The sequence below is a fragment of the Phoenix dactylifera genome, unplaced genomic scaffold (genome assembly GCF_009389715.1).
Source record: "Phoenix dactylifera cultivar Barhee BC4 unplaced genomic scaffold, palm_55x_up_171113_PBpolish2nd_filt_p 000328F, whole genome shotgun sequence".
Lineage (NCBI taxonomy): Eukaryota > Viridiplantae > Streptophyta > Magnoliopsida > Arecales > Arecaceae > Phoenix > Phoenix dactylifera.
The window spans coordinates 1-19163 of NW_024067792.1; the positions used below are offsets into that span (position 1 = coordinate 1).

At 35.4% G+C, this 19163-nt stretch overlaps 1 pseudogene; it reads right to left on the reverse strand.

Annotated features, from left to right (window-relative positions):
- Positions 1-86: 86 nt before the first annotated feature.
- LOC120104010 lies at positions 87-8610 on the reverse strand (annotated as a pseudogene).
- Between the last annotated feature and the right edge of the window lie 10553 nt (positions 8611-19163).

Here is a 19163-nt window from a genome sequence, read left to right on the forward strand (position 1 = left end):
GCAAGGAGAAGTACACATAGGGTTTCAGGAGAAAGTAGCAAACTTATTATTATTGTTTGCTACCCTTTTTTGTTAGGGTATCAGGAGCCTTGATATCATAATATCCTTCATCGTATAATCCTAGATTCAATTTTGTTTCTCCAGATTGAAGGACCCTAGCTCAGATCATGACAAATGACAAAATCAGACTTCACATATGCAGGTCTGTCCTTAAAAATCAGATAGGTGCGAGTGTGCGACTATTGGGATAAACACCAAAACGTGCCACGAAATATCCTGCAATTCTTCGGGGTATTCTAGATGATAAGTAATGACTTACAGTGCGGGCTTTTGTGAGATTGAAGAGACACAACATATGCTCAAACAGAAGCATTCTGTTCAAAATATGCTTGAAGAACTAGACTCTGAATGTAGATCCTACAGGTCCAGGCCCTGAATATATGGAAGCAGACATTCTCAAAGAACTGGAAGAAAAGTTCGATGACTCTGGAGATCCAGAAAAAAAAAGAAACTATTGAAGGTTCCAGATCAGGAGCAATTCCCGCAATATCAATTTGTAAAAAGCATTTTCTTTTGATTTTTCTTTTTTGAGTTACTTGGAAATACATCATGTGCTCAGCCTCTACTGTCAAGTTATGGAAATTGGACAGTGGTGATCGGAGTCACCTGACTTCTAAATCAAATGGACCACTAGGCAACATCAATAAAGATCAACTATATCATTTATCTCTAACATATAAGGAACCATACTGCTGGAATATACAAGCAGTGTTTGGAAAGGCACCTCTAACATGAAACGCATTCCGCCATCCACAAAAGAATATGGAGAATTGGTTAGCAGGAAGAGTTTCTTTCCCTTCTGCTTTAGCATCTTTAGAAAACATAACAGTTGGCTCTGCAGAAAAGATACAAAGAATTTAAAGTACCACTTCTGCAACATCTCAATAGCAAAAGAAACAATCTTCTCCATGGAAATTATGGAAAAAGTAAGGCTAATACTACTTACATTTTTAACTAGGTACTTATGTGGATCAGCAATAATTTCTTTATGTGCCAAACCGCTTCTATGAACGCGCTGAATTGCATGATTTACATCTTCATACACATAGGATGCATCAAAATCCAGCTTGGCATCTACAAAATGCTGCACAATATCAGCGATAAGGCATGCCTACAAGGAAAGAAACAATGTCATACTTGTTAGCACAAGAGGATTGAGAAAGGAGGTCTAATTCACAAAAAATAAAATAATCCTGAAATAATTCATAGCTCACACCAAATAAAATCCATCTCACAGTACTTTGGTTCATAAAGAGAGCATAGATTAAAATGGATATAGGCAACAATTGGCACACAATCCTGTCAATATAACAAATAAGGCGTCTGAACTTCTAGAATTAGCATGTGAAACACTAGATTGTCAAGGCTTGAAGTTGGTGATCTTTTTTTCCTCACACAAAAAGATTTCTTGGAAGGAGATGCCTACCTGCAAGTATGGCTGGTTATGGGCCCTAACCGGGCACTTATGTGGGTTAGGCTTTGGCAAAGCAAATTTAGGTTTTAGGCCAGATCCAGCTACTCCTAAACTCTAAGGTCTTAAATAGATGGAGCCAGGTACTGGCCACCCTTGGCCTTACCCGAGCTTGGGAAGAGATCTAAATCACATATATGCCTACATAAATGCATACATATTGTGCATACAATATGATATCATTAATTGAAAAAAGCAAACCTTACCTCTCCTTTCCTCTCTCCTTGCAACAGACCATTCCACCTCCCTTTCCCATTTCGCTCTCTCCTCTCATCCTCCCCTCAAATGTTGTCCACCTCCTCTCTGATCACCTCTACAACTGTCCTGTGATGGCCAAAACCAAACCAATCTGTTTCAGCTGACCTGGCCATCCTACGCCCGCTAACAGGCCCCAATCTCCTCTACATGCTGTCCCAGCGTACATATGCTTCATCCAGCCCCAAACAATTCTACAGCCAGGGTGATGTGACCCTTGCCCCCCCCCCTTTCTCTTCCTACTCTCGCTGTCCTAAGATGGCCAAACTTCAGTCATGAAAGCCTGGCCAACTTCACCAAATAGTTGAATTAGCCAAGCTTGGTTAGGAGTGGCCTAATGCAGCCTAGCCTTGCAAAAAGGCACCAGGAAAACCAGCACAACTTTGTGATCCTGTGAAACTTTCTGTATGCATCCAACAGCATCAAACAAGCATGCAACTTGAATTTAGCATCAGCCAGAAATAAGATCTGTTGGTTTTATTAGAACTAACTACCAGAGAAAGACCTGTAAACTTAAAACAGATCTCCGTAATAGTTCAGATGACATCTTTAAGGAATTACCATATATTAAATTAGCATTTTACAAGAGTTCATTAAGTGCATAACATCAACTATTGACCCAACTTAATGGTCATATCCTCTATGCATAGCATCATATTTTACTTCACATGGTTTATGACTGCCCACAACTACTTATATAAAAAAAACTTAACAAGAGATGGCCTAGCCAGTTCTATATTCAGAAATGTTGAGAAAAAAACAAAGAAAAAAAGAACAACTCTCTGCAGATATCAATAATCAACACACATTTACAAACGTTTAGCTGTAATTGGGTGTCCTGCCCGCATGAGAAAACTTGCAGCCTTCATAATATCTGGTAAATAATTCAAGTTTTGATATTTCTCGCATCAAAAAAGAGTATCAATGCACAGGAAGAAGAGATGATACCTAGCACAATTCCAAATGAGAAGTGGCATGACAAAACATGGAAATTGGTTCACAACTAACAGCTGTTAGTAAGACACTCAATCTCTAGCTGAATGCTAGACCTGTAAACACAAGTAAAAACTATGCTCGACTAACAATCAGACTAGAAGCACCCCACTCCCCACCCCCACAAAAAAAAAAAAAAGATGGATCACAATCCATTGAGGAGACAGGAGCTAATTCTTAGGAAAGGATAATCAAAAAGAGGTTCAAGATGAAACGAGATAACCATAATACGCATTTCTCAATAATACACTAGTTTGAAGAAAAATTATATTAGATGGTTTAATCATAAATCAATTTACAAAGAGTCATGTGCATACAAATAGAAGGTTGATGCTCTCTCAAGAATAAAAGGTTCGCACGTATTCTTGTCAAAATACGTTGATGCATTAGTTCAAGAATGGATGCATAAGCAACAACATAATGTGAACAATGAGCATGAGAGATTGAGAAGCCTGCTCAAAATGTTATATGGTTTCCATATTGAATATCCTGCATAAAACAACCAACAAATTCAACTCTGACGAGATATCAAGGGCACAGAACAGAAGCTGATCAAGAATAGCATCGACATGGATAGCTATTCAAAGAAGTCCAATGAACAAAAAAAACAAAAATGAAGACATACTCATCCTAGGTCTCTCTTAAAATGAAATAAAAATAAAGGAACCGCCAATTGGTGACAAAAAAAGCTGATGGAAACATAATGAAACCAAAGAATATATACACCATAGACGATATACCTGAAGATTGAAATTCTAACCTCATGTATAACATAATACAGGATTGAATTTAGACAAATGCTCAACAAAAATGTTAGAAACGTAGATAGAGACTATGCACATAACCAAGATATGCGGAACCGACTGAACCGATGTATCGGTTCCAACTGATACCGAACCAGCCAACGAAAAAAAATTCGCGATGCGCGCGGGCGGACACCGCTGGATGCATTTTAGAATACCATTCCGTGGCATTAAATGCCCATGCAGGGCTGCGTGGGCTCGTTGCTTCGTGCGCGGAGCGCTTTTTTTTTCTTTTCTTTTCTTTTTTTCTTCCCTTCTTCTTCATCCTTTTTGAACCCTCTTCCCCTCCTTTCTTCCCCTCTCTCCTCCTCTTTTCTCTCTTTCTCCCCTTCTCAAGCAAGCAAAGAAGGGGCCGGAACTGCGAGCAAGACGGGTGATCCTCATCGGCCCAAGGCGACAGATAGGCTTCTTCTCTTCTTCTTCTCCTCTTTCTCTTCTTCTTCTCTTCTTCATATTTTTCTTCCTCTTCTTTCCTCTTCTTCCTCTTCTTCTTCTCCGGTGCTAGTACCCGGCTTGTATCGGTTCACACTGGTTATGGGCAAGGAGCCGTTCGGTTCTGACCCCGAATTCAATGGTTGTACGCATACCCGTGCTGGCCGGTACTGGTACGGTACAGGCTGAACCGGTTGGTTCTGATCGGTTCCAACAGACCCTACACATAACAAATCTCAAACAATAAAAATCCTTATAAAGTCCTAGCACCTCCTTCATATTTTTCACTGAAGCAGTTTTGGAGTATTGAAACACAACCTACAACGTGGGCGATCATCCAAAGCTAAAGGGCATTGGCTAGAGTAGACAAGGAAAGGCAATGTAGCATCTACTCTTCATCTAGAAGCATAATAAATCATAAGACCAATATTTAATCCATGATAATTTGAGTTTCCCCTTGGTATCATAAAATTAATCCAGAATAGCTTTTTCTTGCACCCTCTATGGTGGAACAATAATTACATGAGGGAATTGTAATTCACTGGCAACATTCTAGAAGGATTATAACTAGAGACTCACTGAGATGGACTTACATTTTTTAAATTAAAAAAAAACTTTAAATGATAGAGTTCATCAAAATAGAACTGCTTTCACCATGTATGGTAGAACCAGAAAGAAGTTTTAATGAGACAAGACTCTGGCAGTAAGGGCATCAACAGGATAGACTAATAATAACATACCCAGTAGTATCTTTGGAGATCCTAGCCCCAACTAACCCCACCCATAGAAACAATAATCCTCTACAAGATATAAGAACATATTAGTAAATAAAAGATCTACTACATCAACATGAATCACAAAATGGCATGACCACTAACACTAACAGGCCATCTAATAATGCAAAAGAAATTGATGTCATGTGGGTAAATAACAAATTTAATGGGCTACAAGCAAGTAAACTACATATCTTTAGATACCACGGAGTTCCAACTGCACTTAATCAGATACAACAGAAGCCAAATGATGGGTTCTCAACTTTCAAAAATTTGTAAAAAGATTTCATCTCAAAAGAGTTAAAATGCAGCCATCTTATGTTTCAACTTAACCAAATAACCATCACAAACATATGAATGTCAGATTACATCAATTTCTGGATAAATTGTTAGATGCTGACAAATAAGTTGCTTCCTGCTTCAAGAGTCGCCTAGATATGCTGCAAAAAATTGTAGCTTCAAATATTCTAAGAATGAATCATGATGGAATACAAAACAAATATTATTAATGTAGATTATTAAATATAAACCAAAATTCAAGAGCATTTTAAAAACCAAAGATGTCACTGAAAAGAACTTTGGTTTTTTCAAAACTACCTTATTACTCATTATCTCTCATTAGTTCACTCTGTGGCTCAGTTTTCAAGTTTGAGTAACCTTGCTGATATCAATATATTGAGAGAGTAAAACAATCAAAAATAAGCAAAACATTAAGAAAAGATAGAAAAAGAACCAAACCTTCCTCACCATTAAGCACAATAGCACATATTACATAGAGAAAGAAAGATTAAACCAGGGTTGTATTAGAACATTTGATGTACCTCACTAAAGCAAAAGAAGTCCATTAAACCAACAAGTCCACGTGCTTGATCTCGCCCAATATGTCGGGTGCCGTACATCTCTTTTATTTTCTCCAAGCTAAGCTGCATGATACCCGACAAAACACAAATGATATCATGAGAAGAAATAATCCTTCAATGCTATTTTTATTAATGTAAAAATCACAACGTCAAAAGCTTCAATTTGCCCGAGTTTCAGAATTTGCCTTACCTCATAAATGTAAAATGTCAAAACAACTAATAAAGGGAAATTGCTCAGAAATTATATACCATATCTACAGATGTTTAGGAAGGTATGAACATCATTTCTCTTTACTACAACAAATGTCTGGATATGAAGGTCTGAGACTTCGAGTAGTGAAGAATCTCATTTAATCTCCACCTCAGTTCTCCCTATTTTCTCCCTTCCTCTTTACACACACATTTTTTTTTTACCAAGCACAGTGTGCACTGGAAGCTTCAAATTATCCAAGAGAAAACAACTTCTCAAAAGAACTATCAGCTGGGAAAAGTTACAGCTGTTCTTTTACAAAACTCTTCTGATCTTAATCATTTCCAAATCCTTAACCTAAAATTTCTAATTTATCTCCTATGAGAAACCTATATCATAGTTCTTCATGACCTTTCTCTTCTCCTTGCCATGATCCTTCAATAAATCATTTTGTAAATATGGCATTTATATTCTTACTCATACTTTTCTTTTCAACTTGATCATTTTAAAAGCACTCTTGTTTGGTATGTATAATCAACTTTCAGAACATGTCTGCAGGACAACTAAGTGAGGTGCATGCAAGTGACACACTTTAGATTAAAAAACAAGCAATTTATCACCCTATTAAACCTTTTCTTCTATATCTTTTTTTTCCTCTTTGTTGAACTCAGTCATGATTACTTTTTTTATACTTAAGGACCAAATAACTGCTGAAGCTTATGGCCAGAATTTTACGCCAGAATATTACCAAAAGAGGCCAAGCATACAACCTCACAGATGTTACCATAAGATTTGTTCAATGGCTCACAAGAACTAGATGATTAATCAATGGCTCATAACACATCTAAATGACCATCACAAGATGCACGCTCCAACTTGTCACACAATATTTTCATTCACATCATTAAAAACCCCTGCTACACAAGATTTAAGGAGCACATTTCAAATTATGCAATTAGATACAAAGTAAAAGGTAATTCTTCCCTTTTAGATGATCTCAACAGAAATAAAAGAATATATCAATCAATGGCTTCTATAAGTACCTCTATCTCCATGGAATAGAAGGTTTTCTTCATTTTTTGCAGGGCCACTGAGGAATATCAGATGTCAAAAAACATGTACGATTTCCCTTCCTAAGTTTCAACATCAATTGTCAACTGATGCTTTATTTCTTGAATTTGCTAACTGAAAACAGCAAATCCAGATACTCCAACACCAAAGATTTCAAGCTCATGGAGTCAAGATTACCAACAGCAATGGGCCAATATCAAACTTCAACATGTGACAAAAAATAATGAAAAATTATATACTCTCATCCTACATTCAAAGATAAGAAAACATTAAGCCGATAAACTAGTAGTGCAGAAAAAATTACACCTTATTCTCATTATGAAATTACTAACCATATGACTCATCTTATGCAGAATTGGCATGGTTCAGCATCTTCTTTAGCAATTGTTTAATCATTGATGAAGACTGCAAGTTCTCAGAAATCCTAACAATTCTCACTACCAATTAAAGCTCACTTTTGAGTGGCACAGATGCAAGATAATTATGTTTTTTACCATATAAAAACCAGGAATAAATAGTCTCTAACTAGGTAAAACAGGACCACATATTCTCAACAAACCGCAAACAACTCACCTTGTGACGTCCAAAGAAGCATCCATCTGTCTCTATGGACCCAAAAAAATCAAGTTTCAGAAGGCACCCCTTTCAACCTATCATAGTACAGACCCCTGATAGGAAATGTAGGATCATACTCAAACTGCAAGCAACTTTCTGGATACTTAAGCTGAAAGAGCCAGATCCACCGACAAAACAAGATAAGTGCCCCAAGTATATCGAAAAAGAAAAAGGAAAAAAAGTTAATAAAGTATGAGACCTTGCATCAAGAACTGCATTGAATAACTGACCTCATTAACAAGGTGCTTTTTTGCAAGGTCATAGATCAAACTCTGTAGATTTTCAGAGTAATGGGCCAATGTATAGTCATAATCAAAACCATAGACTTGTATAGTGTCCAGCCTAAGATTCTTATTGACATAGATACCTATAAATTGCAACATAGAACGGAATTTTAGAAGTAAAGTTTTAGTTTTCTTTCTTTATTGACCAATGATAAAATGTGCGTGTGTGTGAAAAGCGAGAGGGACCTTTTGGATTCATCTTGGGCATTTCCTTTATCGCCACAGGAATCTTGAGAAAACTCCGCTTGGCCTCCTCAAACTCATGCCGGATCTTCTCAATCTCATCCCCAGCCTTCACCGCATCAAGATTGCACGGCTGGATATCAGTTCCTACCTCGGACGCCACTGTCCCACCGAATCCCCGCCGAAATCTTCCAGGATCGTGCCCTAAATTGCGAAAACCCTAAAATTCTTGAAAATTTTCTTCAAGCAATCCAATATCCTAGAACTAGGAGAGACCAGGGGCAAGATGGGAAGACAAACCTACTCTCGATTGTGAATTAAGAGAGCTCATCAAGAAAGCATATCTCTGCAAAAAAGGTGTAGAAAAAAAAAATAAAGGATAGCAACAAGAAGGAGAACGGAAAAATCTTGAGGGAAGGATGAAGATGTAGAAAAGAGCTTGTTCTTTGAGCTTACGAGGGTTTCAAAAGAGGGAGCCAAAAAGGGATGGAGGCTTCTTCGTACGGCCGCCATTGCCGAAAGGGAAGAACGGAGAGGAGGCAAGAAGATAGAAGCTGGAAGGGGGAGGCGTAGGTCGTCGCAGCTTATATACCGTCTTGGGGGAGGGAGGGGGGGCGTCATTGGACGGCGGCGGAGGCGATAAATAAGAGCGGGAGAGGTGTCAGTTGTCTGCGGATATTGCCACGTGTATATTTATATGATCGGACGGTCTGGACCTATATTCTACCCGATCTTACACGTGGCTGGAGCGGTATGAGTGTACGTATACAAACTTTCCGGTGAAGTCGGCGATCTAATAGCCAGTTTGAAGCCGGAGATGTGCAAGCGTGTGGTTGAGCTCGCGTGTATATAAGTAATATTTTTGAGAGCTAAACTCCAAAGTAGTCTAGCTCGGCAAAGCTCTTGAGTAGTTTATTTCAAAGCTCTTGAGTAGTTGGAAAATATTTTCTGCCTCTTCAAAAATATTTTTGCATAGTATAATAATATTTAATAAAAAAATTTAAAAATTATTTTGATTTTATCAGAAAACTGAAAAAAATCTTCTTGAAAAAAGCTCCAAAATGAAGATTCTCCTCAAAAATACTTTCCAACAAATATCAAAAATTATTTTAGGTTTTATAAAATTTTTATAGTGACCAAAATATGTATGAATAAATATATATTAGATATATTGTTCTGTTATATTATATCATATCGTATATATTATGATACTATAGATATATTATACTATATTATATTATATTATATTATTACATTACGATATTACATTATATTATTATAATAATGCAATAATACATTACTATATTATATTATATCATATCATATCATAACTTTATATTATATTGTATCAAAATTATATTATATTATATCATATCATATCTTTTCATATTATATTATTATACTATACTATATAATTGTAACAACCCAAGACCTCACCCAAAATGGCTAGCTAGAAGGTATTATTTGAGTTCCTTGATCTTATATAAGTACCCAAGATCTACCCAGCGAATAACCGATGTAGGACTAAACACACGTCCGCACGGGTCCTCACATACTCCCCCCGTTTAAGCCCTGACGTTCTCGTTAGGCTAAAGGTTCAAATACATTTAAATCTAATCACAAACACCACGATCAGCCCGTGGTCAGCTCCAATAAATCAGTACTGCAGTGTCCCCTAGTCCACATAGGTTATGAGTCGGGTTCGCTTTGATACCATTTGTAACAACCCAGAATCTTACCCAAAATGGCTAGTCGGAAGGTATTATTTGGGTTCTTTGATTCTGTATAAGTATCCAAGATTTACCAGCGAATAATCGATATTGGACTAAACACACGCCCGCACGGGTCTCACATACTTCTCCCGTTCAAGCCCTGACGTCCTCGTCAGGCTAAGGGTTCATATCTATTTCAAATCTAATCACAAATACCATGATTGCCCGTAGTCCGCCCCAATGGATCTGTGCTGTAGTGTCCCCTATGTGAGGACCCGTGCGGGCGTGTGTTTAGTCTCATATCGGTTATTCGTTGGGTAGATCTTGGATACTTATACAAGATCAAGGAACCCAAATAATATCTTCCGGCTAGCCATTTTGGGTGAGGTCCTAGGTTGTTACAAAAGGTATCAGAGCGGAACCGGTCCATAACCTATGTGGACTAGGGGACACTGTAGCACGGATCCATTGGGGTTGACCACGGGCCAATCGTGGTGTTTATGATTAGATTTGAATAGATATGAACCCTTAGCCTGACGAGGACGTCAGGGCTTGAACGGAGGGAGTATGCGAGGACCCGTGCGGACGTGTGTTTAGTCTCATATTGGTTATTCGCTGGGTAGATCTTGGGTACTTATACAGGATCAAGGAACCCAAATAGTACCTTTCGGATAGCCATTTTGGGTGAGATCCTGGATTGTTACAATAATATTACATTACATTATAATTATAATAATATTATATTATTAATATTATATTATATAATAGACTATATAATATTATTATGTAGCAATAATATTATTATGTAGCAATAATATTATATGATATTATTATGTCGCAAGATAATAAAATTATACTATGCAGTAGTATATTACTATATCATATCATATCATATTATTTTAGATTATTGTGATATTGTATACCATATTACATTACATTATATTATAATAATATTTTAATATATGCCAATTTATAATATTACATTATATTATACTCTATTGTATAATACAGTACTATGCAATATTCTTTATTGTCTTTTTGTTATTATTGAAAGAACTTTATCAGTTTGGTTACCAAACACATGTTAAAGTTTTATAGCACTTTAGAAGTATAGTTCTATTCATCCAAAGCTTTACTTCCAAAAGCTCTAAAAACTCTACCACTACCAAAGGTTCCAAACATAGTTCATGTTGGCATTATAATTAGCAATGTTGATCTTATTTTTACAGCTCATCATTTATATTGACTAAGGACAATTTAAAAGGTGCACATTTATAGAACCTAACAACAATATTAATTGAGTTACAAACACTAATTACACATTACAATTGATGCAAGGTTGTTGCATTTGGGAAGCTATGTACAGTTGGATTAGAATCCAAAAAAAGAAAAGATAAATGAAATTAGGCCTTGATAAGGTGGAAGTAGAATCTCGCGTCACACTTTAAGAAAGCTGTCCTAGCATTTTTCATCATTGAATCTCTTAATATCTGCATATAAAAGGTTAGACACAAAAAAAGAAGTTAGAGCGTTTTTTCCATCAAATTGGTAGATCAAGTTGGAAAAGTGTATATCAATAGATTAGGATGTCCATTCCAAGAGTGATGTAATTACTACTTTCTTGTCTACGAGATTGTTTAGACATATTTCCATCAGTGTGAGGGTTCAACCCATGAACAAGAAGGTTAGGGTGATTCGAAAACTCTCTTAGTTGTCTCCACTAGTCCATGAAGTCCAGTTGCTTTATTTTGGTGAAGAAAAGCCCAACTGATACAAATAAGTTTTCTGTTTATCTCTAATTAGAAAAGTAGTACTGATTACGAAAAAAATGAGATATAATACCACAAAAATATGTAGTTATTATCTGTTTTGATGCTTTTTTTTTTCATCCTGCCACGATTAAACCTTAGCATGAGAATATCTTAAGGCTGACTTTCTCAAGTTGATAAATTTTCTAGAAATTCTTCAATCATTGTGTATGATAGCAAGGGCACCATGGGTAATATCACCAAGCAGATCCACCTTAAAAATGAAGTATATTTATGTGTTGCTTGATCAAGGATATGTTTGCTCTCGTTGCATCAGACTGGACCTGGTGTTTTTCTTTGGTTGTCCCTAGGCGGGCTGCCCTTCTGGTTTGCTGGGCCTTTGCAAACTGGTCTAACATGATCGACGTGGTGAGGCCAAATGGCCGGCGTGGCGTCTCTTTCTCTCTCTCTCTCTCTTCTCTCCTTTTTCTAAAAAAACATTTTTTGTGCATTCATAGCTCAGATCTTAGTGGCATGTGCTTTGGTTCTAGATAGATACACCCTTTCAAACACACATGTATAGCTCAGCCCTCAATTTGTACCATTGGTCACAAATGTCAATAGATTATAAGCAGCTCTCTTGTTTTATGATGATAATTGGACAATAAAATCATTGAGTTGCATGTAACTACACTAATGAAACTACTAATTTTTGCCGATCAGTTACAAGTTTGAAAAACCTATCCTTGAATCGAAATGATACAAGTGTGCGCCATTTAATAGAACCCTAGGAAACTTTGGAGTTTATACAAGAACAAAAAAACCCTTGCATATGAGTAACCATATGTAACTTGGAGTATGTCCACTTCATGTCTCCATCCATCCAGATTCCAAAGATCTTATCGGAGCAATGTACGACTTCTTCATCTACAACTTTAGTTCCAATTTGCCCTTTTTCTCCCTTGGCTCAAATGCGCTTCTCTTTTCTCATGATATGATGGATTCCCAATATCTATGATTGGAGATCCCATAAACAAGATTCAATGAAACAAATAAAATTATAGGACATCTCAGAGAGCATTGTCATTTATTTCCTATCCACCATCATATAAGATGACTAGTGGGTACAAGGTTGAGTTTGATGCTCTTAATTTGGAATGGGGTGTTGATGCTATCTATATGAGTGTGGAAGTTAGACCACTCCTTATGAGACAAAGGCAGGTCTCTAAAGCACTCATAAACATTCAGGTAGGTGCATGGCTATAATGTCACTAATCCACTAAAATTTGCTTTGGTTATTTTTTTTCATTTTGGTGTTTCAAAACATTTCAAACTCCTTTATTTTTATCCATCTAGAAAAAAGAGCAGTTTCAATCCCTTGTCCATTAGAGTTTTTTACTATCGGATATCTGAATGGTTGCTATCGTTGGATTGGACGGTCGCTTTCTTTTACCAGAATATGATAAAAATCTCTTCTATAAATACATTTCTTCTCTGTTCATTTCCAACATGTACTCTAATTCTTTCTTGAAAAACACCTTTCTATTTCTCTCTTCTATTCTTTGTAAACGAACCCTCTACTTTCTTTCTCTTCCATTTTCTGCAAAATATCACAATATCTTCATTCTTGAGGCAAGAGCTAGGTAACCAGAAGCAATTCAATTAAACCTTTATAATTGGGAGTGTGTCCTTACAAAGGTGTTGCCATAGTTGAATTCTGGAGGGTAGATGCGTTGGGATTCTTTGCATCGAGTCATTGATTCCGAGGAATGTGAAATCTATCTTTAAAGACAATACAAATTGTGTGCGTCTATAGCTAACATTTCTTTCTTATTTTACTCTTATTTATTTACTAATTCTTGATCATTTATGTTGTTACAAAAATTTGCATACATAAATTCTTTTTTATTTTCTAAAATTCTTAAAGGTAGATTTAATATATGCTTTCAATTTTTGCAGCTGCCAAAATATTACATGATGCTACTAAAAGTGATCCTTTTGATGGTAATAATTTTAAAACTTGGCAACAAAAGGTTTATGCAGTATTAGAGTTTACTAACATTGCCTTTGTTTTAACATAACCTATACCTAAGGAAGGAATTGATAATTATGAAAAGGTTAAACAAGCATGGGAGGCATTGGATAAATAAGCAAGAAACACTATTTTGAATTGCTTAACTAATTAATTGTTTGATGTTTATTATCATTTTGATCATGCTAAAGATATTTGGGATGATTTGCATTCTAAACATATTTTTGAAGATAATGGTAGTAAGAGATTTGTATCTCTTAAATTCTTACATTTGAAAATGACCGAAGAAATAGATATCACTTGTCAAGTTCATGAATATCAAAATCTAGTTAGTGAATTAGCTAGCGAGGGAAATGTATTACCTAATGAATTTATTGGTGATTACCTAGATGAAAAATTGCATGATTCTTGGAAAGATTATAAAATTCAATTAAGATATAAAAGGAAGCAAATGGCCACACAAGAAATTATAACACATATTAGAGTTGAAGAGAATAATAGAAATTTGGAACAAACTCAAAAGGCTAATGAAATGATTTCCAAAGCTAACTTTATTCTCTCTAGTCACTCTGGACACTCACACACTCAGAAAAGGCATGATAATTCTTTCCATAAAAATCTCGTGGTAATAGTCACAAGAAATTTCATGCTAATTCTACGATCCAAAAGAAGAAAAGAAATTGTTTTGTTTGTGGTAAAATAGTTCACTATGCAGCAAATTACATACATCGCAAGGATGTTAAAAAAGGACAAAACAAGACGAAGGTGAACCTGGTGAAAGCAGAAGACAAGATTATTGCCGTTGTGGTGGTGTCTATGGCAAATATGATGATGAGACCTAAAGCTTGGGTAATGGACTCAGGATCCATGAAGCATGTTTATAGGAACAAGAACACGTTTACTTCCTGCAACCCAATCAAGGAACGGCCAAGAATGTATACATTGGAGATTCACGACTTACACTCATTATTGGTAATGGAAGAGTCATGCTAAAGCTCACATCTGTTAAAATCCTCTTACTCAATGAGTATGTGCTCTCTATTAGGTATAATTTAGTATTGGTATCACTTATAGCAAAAGCTAGAATCAAGGTAATCTTTGATAGTGATTTGGTTACCTTGAGCAAAAGTAATGTCTTTGTGGGCAAAGCTTATCTAGATGAGTTCTATATACTAAATGTACAAGATGATTAATGATAATGCATCATCATCTTTTGCTTACTTTGTTGACTCTTTTTTGATATGTGGTATGGTAGACTGGAACATGTAAGCTTTGGCTATTCAAATAAAATGAAACAAATTGGATTAATACCAAGTATAAATGATAAAAATTTGATAAGTGTGAAATATGTGTTGAAATTAAAATTACTAAGAAACCATGTAAATATGTAACAGGAGACATAATTACTTGCACTAATACATAGCAACTTAGGAGACTTAAAAAACACAATGACAAGAGGTGGTAAAAGATTTTATATAATCTTTATTGATGACTTTTCAAATATACAAAAGTATATTTTTTAAGAACTAAAGATGAAGCAGGTGAAATGTTTCTTAAATATGAACCAGAAGTAGAAAATCAATTAACTAAGAAGATAACAGACTAAGAACATATGGAGGTAGAGAATATGAATCTAAAACTTTTTGATGAATTTTGTGAATAAAATAGAATAGTTCATGAAATAACTCCACCATATTCTTCAGAATCAAATGGTGTTGTGGAAAGAAAAATAGAACTCTTAAAGAAATGATGAATATTCTTGTAATTTCAGGGCTACCTATCAACATATAGAGGGAAGCTAGTCTATCATCATGTCATAAACAAAATAACATTTCTCTTAAAAAAATAGGTAAAACTTCTTTTGAATTTTGGCATGTTTATCCTCTTAACTTAAAATATTTGAAAGTATGGGGGTGCTTGGCAAAGATAATGTTACCGGGCCCTAAGAAAAGAAAAATTGGTTCTAAAACTTATGATTGTGTTTTTATTGGTTATGCTCATAATAGTACTATGTATAGATTTGTTGTTATTAAAAGTGATGTTTTAGATATAAATATTATTAGAGAAGCCAAAAATGTTGAATTCTTTGATAATGTATTTTCTATGAAATCAAGAAGTACTTTATATGGCGCATCAACATCATTTGCTATGGGGTAAATTCCAAACTTTGGCACAAACAAAACTTTGATATGTCTCTACCTGGGGTGCTTTTGTATGGCCACCCGTTCTGGGCTTCCTCTTCCCTCTTGTATCACTTCTTTCTGTATATCTTGTAACCTTTTCTTTCTTAATAAAAAGGGGTAGTGCCCTCCCACCTCCTCTTCCTTTTCAAAAAAAGAAAAAACAGAAGTACTTTTATATCACATAAACCTTCTAATGCTTTTAATGAAAATGAAACTAGTGAATTAGAATTGAGGAAAAATAAAAGAGCTAGAAAGGATACTAATTTTGATGATTTCTATGTTTACCATGTAAATGATGAACGTTTAACTTATCAACAAGCTATAACCACTATTGATGCACCATTTTGGAAAGAGGCAATTAATAATGAAATTGATTCTATTATGTAACCATACTTAGGAAATGGTTGATTTGCCTTCTAAAATAAAACCAATTGGATATAAATGGATCTTTAAAAGGAAATTAAAACCACATGGCTCAATTCATAAACACAAGGCATGCTTGGTTGCTACGGGTATAAACAAAAGAAAAATTTTGATTATTTTGAAGCTTACTCACCAATATCTAAAATTGCATATATTAGGGTTTTGTTTGCATTGCATCTATATATAAACTTGTTGTGCATCAAATAGATGATAAAACCGCATTTCTTAATAGTGAACTTAAACAAGAAATTTACATGGAGCAACCTGATGGATGTGTGGTCTCTAGATAGAAGCATAAAGTATGTAAATTAGTAAAATTCTTGTATGGTTTAAAACAAGCTCCTAAACAATGGCATAACAAATTTGATAATGTTATACTTTCTAATGGATATGTAATAAATAATGCTGATAATTGCATATATGGTAAAGTTGTTGATAACATTGGTGTTCTGATCTGTTTATATGTTGATGATTTGTGATCTTTGGTATTGATATCAATGTTGTAATTAATACAAAGAAAATTTCTTGCATCAAACTTTGACATGAAAGATATGGGTGAAGCTAATATAATTCTTAGTATAAGAGTTATAAGAAAAGATATGGGTGAAACTTTGTCACAATCACATTATATTGAGAAAATGCTTGGAAAATTTGATCACTTTGACAACAAACATATATCTTCTCCTTATGATGCTAAGGTTGATAAAAAATCTCTATATAGTGTATCACATATTAAATATACAAAGATCATTGGTAGTTTGATATTTTTAATGAACTCTACTCATCCTGATATTGCATATGCTATGAATAAGCTCGATAGATACACACATAATCCTAGAAGTGATCATTGGATTGCATTATCTAAAATATCTTGTAGGGATGGTTGACATATTGTTGATTTCCAATTGTCTTAGAAGGATATACCGATGTTAGTTGGGTTTCAGATTCTGATGAACTAAAGCCAACAAGTGGCTATGTGCTTACTCTAACAGGTGGTGCAATCTCTTAAAAATCATCCAAGCAGACAATTATTGCAAGTCCTCCATGGAATCTAAATTCATTACCTTAGAGAAGGCATCATCTAAAGCCGAGTGGCTAAGGTAATTGTTGGTGGATGTTCCCATATGGAAAGGATTGATGACATTTGCATCTTTATATTGTGATTGTCAAGTTGCCTTAGCTTGAGCTAAAAGCAAGACTTATAATAGGAAAACCAAATTTATTAGATCAAGACTTAATATTGTGAGGCAGCTAATTGAGAGGTGTTATGTCCATGGACTTTATGAGGTCAAACGAAAATTTGGCTGATCCTGTGACCAAGCTACTGGCTAGAGAGTTAGTGAGCAAAACATTAAGAGGGATAGGACTGTTGTCTATTATAGAGACAACGTGATAGATCCCCAACCTCTATGATTGGACATTTCATGAAGGAGGTTAATGGGAAGAATGAAATCACAAGACATCTTAATTAGGCGGCACTCCCATTTATTCTCTATCCACCATCACATGGAAGACAGTGCTACTATAGTGAGTGCAAGGTTGAGCTCGATGAACTGAAGTACACTTTTGATGGATGCCACTTATGAGTGTGGGAGTTAGGCCCCTCCCAATCAGACAAAGGCAGGTCTCAATAACACTCATGAACATTGAGGTAGGTGCATGGCCATAATGGCACTAACCTGATGGAATTTGGTCTGATTAGAGACAGTTATTTAGATAGCAGTTTTGACTATATCACACTAAAGGAATTTGGTTAAACGAGCTTAGCTCCACCACATTTCTATTATCCCAAACTTTCTCATTAGAGGTATGGTTCAAACCCCCAAGGTACTATTACTATGAATGACTTCTCATGTCTCTCGCCATATTAGGAGAGTGTTTTGAAATATGTAGGGGATTGTTAGTTTTTTTTAATTTTATTTTGGTGTTTCAAGATATTTCAAACTCTTTTGTTCTTATCCATATGAAAAAAGAGTCGTTTCATGCCTTTGTATGATGGAATTTTTTTTCCATTGGATATCTGAATGGTTGCTACCTTTGGTTCGGATGGTTACTTTTGTTGACCAAAATACTGTAAAATCTCTTCCATAAATATGTTTCTTCTTTTCTCATTTCCAACATGTACTCTGTTTCTTTTCTGAAAAGCACCTTTCTATTTCTCTCTTCTATTCTTTGCAAAAGAACCTTTATTTTCCTTATCTTCCATTTTCTGCAAAATATCACCACATCTTTATTCTTGAGGCACAGGGCAACTAGAAGCAATTCAATTAAACCTTAATAGTTGAGCGCATCCTCACAAAGATATTATTTTTATAATTGAATCCTGGAGCAAAGACATGCTGGGATCCTTTGCGTTGAGTCATTGATTTTGGGAAATGCGAAATCTACCTTTAAGGACACCATGATCCACGTACCTCTATAGCTAAGTTTCCTTTCTCATTTTATTCTTATTTATTTATTTATTCTTGATTATTTGTGTTGTTACAAGAATTTGCAACCACATTTTAAATTTCTAATATACTCTAGATTGAGTCTCTTGATACGGTTTGGTTTGCATCTTGACCTCTACTAAATTTTCATCTCTTGAAGTGGTTGTTAGTTGTAAATTAGTTTAGAATTAAGATAATTTGCACTAATCATTATATTAACATGGTATCTGGAAGCTACGAGAAGATTTTAATTAGGATAAATCGCTAATGTGGGAGATGAAAATTAAGCAAAATCAAGGTGTTAAATCATCGAACCAATGGAAAGGCAAAAAAGCCAGACATCCCTCACCTCATAATGGAACGAGGATGTATCTTTCACATAAAAGAATTACCTTCCTTCGCACCTATACCATAGATCTCAAAGCTCTCCAAACTCCATCAACCATTCACTTGCGCAGATCATGAAGTGATCGATGGGTGATCCAACGATGAATTTGCATGAAGGAGGGTGAATCCTTCTTTTTTGTGGAAGATACACTCCAGGCCTCGTCGAACAAAAATCATATGGGGCGGGCGACAAAGAAGAAAATATAGGGTGGGCCCATCTTAAAGAAGAAACACAAAACTCTTTCTACTAACAAAGTCG